The 5,000-nt window shown below is 53.0% G+C and overlaps 1 protein-coding gene across 11 annotated transcripts in view; it reads left to right on the top strand.

The window, feature by feature from the left end:
- The window catches only part of BCL2A1 (BCL2 related protein A1), a 60,780-nt gene that overhangs the window by 12,952 nt on the left and 42,828 nt on the right, over positions 1-5,000 (top strand). Inside the window, exons 5-7 of one of the 11 annotated variants that reach the window (XM_023520057.1) lie at positions 1,327-1,480; positions 3,263-3,325; positions 4,633-4,790. The exons of 7 other annotated variants lie outside the window; for them this stretch is intronic. The gene's annotated coding sequence lies outside the window, so the exon portion shown is untranslated. 3 more of the 11 variants (XR_002776072.1, XR_002776073.1, XM_023520058.1) reach the window with 3 other exon arrangements.

Genomic DNA, 5,000 nt, shown 5'->3' with positions numbered 1-5,000 from the left:
TTTTAAAACACCCTTTTATCCATTCATCCATCCATTTAAAAGGTGTCTACATCAGCCTCTTAAGCGCCAGGATTCTAGGCCTCAAGCACCCCGTGATGAGCTAATCAGACACTATTGCCGCCTTTATGAAGTATAATTAGAGCAACAAACATGAAACAAATAATCGCACGGATAAATATATAATTAAAAAGCATGGCAACATATATGAAGAAAAAAATCACAAGGTACTATGTGAGCTTAAGGGAGGAGGAGGTGGCTCCTAAACCGAGGCCTGAAGCACGAGCCCGGTGAAGAGCGGAAGAACACTGAGGGAGAGGGCAGCTCGTGCAAAGGCCCCGAGGCAGCACGGGCGTGTCGGGAGGGCGGTCAGTGTGGGCAGGGCACCCGGAGTGGGGAGAAGCAGGCGTCAGATGGTGCCGCGGGGCTGTCAGGGCTGGGTCACGCAGAGCTTCCGAGGACACCATAAGGATTCTGGGGTGCTTCCTCAAAGTGACAAGATATGTCTGAAGGATTTTCAGCAGAGAGTTTTCTAATCTAATTTCCTCTTCTAAAAGACCACTTGGCCCCTGTGGATGGGGCAGGAGGGACCGGGCAAGGGGGGTGGCTTTGAGATTAGAAGTGGCAGGCGTGTGTGACCGGCTGACCGCGTGACGGGGAGGGAGTTTGGAGGCCGAGTGGCTGCGCCGTCTGCCCCCTGGGCAGCAGGGGTGAGGGGAGCGACTCCCAGACTGTAGAGCCTGAGTTGCTCCTGTGGAGCTGGCTCTACCCTTGCGAGAGCCCCAGGCAGGCCTGCCCCTGAGCCCAGCACCCCTTCCTAGGGGTCCGAGCTGGGCTGGAGAGGCAAAAGTGTCTGGTGGGCTGCCCCCCCGCCCCCTCCCTGGACCTCTGCCACAAGACGGCTCAGACCAGCGGCCTGTACCTTGAGCTCACCTCTGCTGCCCCCACCCCAGCAGAACGGAAGGTTCTGGAGAGAAGGAGGTGTGGATAATCGGATATGACCTCAGCCACCCCCATCTTTCACGTTCCTTAAAAAGTATCGTTTGCCCCTTCTGGGGTGTGGGCAGGGTAGATCACTTTTTCAGGACTCATAAGACTTCTCTCCTCCAGGGAGTACAAATCAGGAAACTGTGATTTTTAAAAACTGGCTCCCATCCCCACCAACCCTCCCGCCCCGTGCCACCCCATGCGTGGAGAACTGGTTTTTCTGTTGCTAAAAAAATGAAGCTGGCTTTTTTATAAAAATCACATGTACCGAGGTGAAATTTACATACAATAAAATGCCTTCATTTTAAGTGTATAATTCGACGTCGGCGGTTTTTTTTCCAGTTCAGTGGGTTTTTTAAAGTGTCAACACCCAGGTAACCAGCAGCCAGCACAATCAAGATCTAGACCGTTTCCGTCACCTGGGAAAGACCCCTTGGGCCCAGTTCCCGTACCCCGGCCCCAGAAACCACCGTCTGGCTTTCTCTGCCAGCCCGAGGTCAGTTCCGCATGTTCGAGAATTTCACGTTTAGTAGGGCCGTGCAGTGTTTGATTTTTGCGTGTCCAGTTTTTTCTCCTTAGCCTCGTGTTTTAAAAACATACCCCGGTGTCGCGGGTCTTGACGATCCGTCGTTATTGCTCATCGTGTCCCGTGGCCCCGCGCTGGTGGCCCGTCGCCCTGCCCGCGGGTGTTTGGGTGCTTGTCACCGGGCCGGGCGGTGACGAAGGCAGCCGCTGAGATCGCCGGAGCGCCCTTGGAGGGCGCTGTCATTCCCGTCCGGGGAAACGCTGCACGGCGGAGTTGCGAGGCTGTGTGATGAGGCCGGCGGCACTTCCCTAGAGACTGCCAAGCTCCGGCCCCAGGTGGCGGCACCGCCTTGCAGCCCCATCGGGGCCCGAGGTGGCAGCTCCCCTACATCCCCCCCGCACCTCGCTTCTGTCGCTTTTTCTTCAGCCATCCTAGAGGATCTGGAGAGGTGATCCCCTCAATGCGTTCTTTTTACGTTTTTCCAGGTTTTTCGATTGATAATCGGCAGATAAAAAGCAGTGTCATTAAGGTGTACAATGAGAAGACTTGACACCCGTGTATATGATGAAGTGATCCCCACGATTAATGCCTCTCTCACCTCGCACGGTTTTGTGTGCGTGTGTGAGAACACTTTAATATCGATTCCCAGCAACTCGCGAATAGAAGATACTGTCACATTAACTAGAGTCACCATGCTGCGCGTTCATCCCCCAAACTTACCGTCTTATAACTGGGCGTCTGGGCCCTTCGGCCGTCGTCTCCCATTCCCCACCCCTCAGCTCCTGGCCACCGTGTCACAGTCCACTCTGTGTTTCTGCGAGTTTGACTTCTGTAGATTCCTCATGTAAGTGAAATCATGTGGTTCTTGTCTTTCTCTGACCTATTTCAACGAGCACAGGACCCCCCAGGTCCATTTAAGTGGTCACGAATGGTAAGATTTCATTCTTTGTTTATGGCTGAGTAATGTTCCTGTGTAGGTATGTGCCACCCCTCCTTTGCCCATTCGTCCGCCGACGGACACCGAGGTCGCTTCCATAATCTTGGCTTTGTTCGTACCGCGGCAGGGAACGTAGGGGTGTGTGTGTCTTTCTGACGTAGTGTTTTGGATTTCTCGAGATCACTATCCAGAAGTGGAATTGCTGGGTCACGTGGCAGGTCCACGGCAGTTTTTGGAGGGAGCCGCGCATGGTTTTCCGTCCCGCGGGCGGTGCACGAGGCTTCCCTTTTCTCCACGGCCCTTCCTGCTCCCTCGGCGCGGTTTTAACGGGCACTTTCTATCCGCCGTAGATGTCATGCTTCCGTTCAGGGGCTCTTCTCCAGTTATCGCTTGTGAAACGCCTACATATTTAACTGTTTTGTCCACTTTTAAAAGTTGGGTTGTTCGTCATCTTGTTATCGAGTTATACTCTGCACGCAAGTCCTCGGTCAGATCTGTGTATGTTCTGATGTTGTTTCTCCCAATCTATGACCTGTCTTCTCATTTTCTGAAGTGTCTTTGAAATTTTTAGATTTGACGCAGCCCGACGTATCGGTTTTTTCTCTTACGGTTTACGAAATGGGAATTCTGGGGCTATTGTAAGAAAAAAATGTGAGAATAGGAATTTTCGTTGTACAGGGGTAAAGAGATGTGAGTAGGAACTTGGAGGCGCCTGGGGAAGAAGGAAAAATTAGGAGAGAGCTTCTAAATGCCGGGACCCCCAACCAGGGCAGTGGGAACCAGGACGACAGCCGCTGGTGTTTACTATGTTCCAGGCCCTGTCTCAGGCTCTTGGCGTGTATGAACCGTGCAGTCTTCATGACACTCGTGTGGAACAGGTGCAGTTATGACCCCTATTTCACAGTTAGGGAAACCGAGTCACGGTAATTAAGCAACTCAAGGTCATGCAGCTAATGAGTGGTAGAGCCAGGATTTGAACCCTCGGAGACTGGCATCTGGCCCCGAACCACTAGGCTTTGCAGTGTCTGGTCAGGAAGGCTGCTGGCCGGTAAGTGGTAGGCAAGGAGGCTGAAAAAGCCTGCTGCAGGGGACACCTGCGGGGGTGTCCCCTGTGGAGCGTCCTCTGGTGTCCTCAGCACAGTCCCACCCGGGCTTCTGTACCAATAAGTCATCACCTAAGGGGACGGGACGCTAACCTAAACTTCCTGTCCCATCACAGTCAGATCGAAAGCAGCGTTTCCACCAAGATGCAGACCTCATGCTGCAAACCGGGCACGGGGACCGGAGGCCCCTGGTCCTGCTTTGTGACTTCCCCCCGAGGACGTCCTCGTGGGCTTTGACCTCTCACCTCCCGCACGCCGAAGCCCCATTTCCATCCCCGGTTGTCACCCCTCCCTGGGTGTCACCTCACTGTCTCTGCCTCCACATCTGGCCTTTTACTACCATTTGGCTGGTTCCTCTGTCCCGTTTGTTCCCCGGTTCTGAGCCCCACCCCCCCCAGGATGCCATCCCTGCCGCAGGCTGACGGCTGGGAGGATGTGGGGTGGGTTCTGAGCTTCCATCTCTGCAGGTCGAGTGGCTGCCGCTCCTTAGAAACACGGGAAAACATTCTACAGAACACACGCATTTCCAAAGTTCACTTGAAGAGACAGAGCTTGTTTTTCCCTACTTTTTTAAGCCACGAGAAAACTCTGATCATTTTGAGATGGTTATAGTGTCGGGAACCTGCCCTCTTCATAATAGAAAGAAAAGCTTTTGCAGATAAGTAGCTGGCAATAACAAAGGAGAGACTAGAAAACTGAAAAATTATTACATCTAATTAAATACTGGCCTTTCCAAAGAGCTGGGGTAAGAAAAAAAAAAAACACCTTCCAGAGGTCCAAAGCCACCAAACGATTCGATGAAATAGAACCTGAAGAGCTCAAAATGAGAGAGAGATGAGCTACTGAAAATAGTAATAAATTCAAGGGTTTGACGAAGTTTGCAGAGAAGGCGGACTCTTAATCGAAGTCACCTTCGGTAACGTTTGAGCGAGACCTGCCCCCTCCCCTCCCCCCCACATCACGATAACTCATGTGTTCCATAAAAATCCAGCCCGAATGGGAGATCTCCAACTCTTAACATGGACAGTGTTTTATTTAATCGTCCCAAATGGTATTCCTTTCTTTACGTGGTCATCACACAGGACAGAGTTTCCTTTGGAGCCACCGAGGCCTCATTTGCCCAAGTGTCATGCGAAGCGCGTTAGCACATCAAACTAGGAAGGCCCGGCTCTCGGACTGGAGCCGCGGTCATCTCTGGCTCTTCTCGTGACGTGATCGAGCTCGGAGCAATGAACTCCAGGTAAACGGGGTGGGTCAAAAGGGCCGAGAGCCCACAGGCCCGGGCACGTGTTGGGTGCCTGGCGTGGAAGGCCGAGAGGGTGTTGCCAGGAGGCATGGGGTGGCCGAGCATGGCTGGGGACACGTGTCCCCACACACACACAACAGCACGCCTCTCGCCCAGCTTTTCGACGTCATTCACTTCTCACACCAACACTCAGGCTTTCCAGAG

Source organism: Pteropus vampyrus, unplaced genomic scaffold (genome assembly GCF_000151845.1).
Source record: "Pteropus vampyrus isolate Shadow unplaced genomic scaffold, Pvam_2.0 Scaffold245, whole genome shotgun sequence".
NCBI classification, from domain to species: Eukaryota; Metazoa; Chordata; class Mammalia; order Chiroptera; family Pteropodidae; genus Pteropus; species Pteropus vampyrus.
Note: the sequence above shows the minus strand (reverse complement) of the source record. Positions and strands in the feature narration are given on the sequence as shown.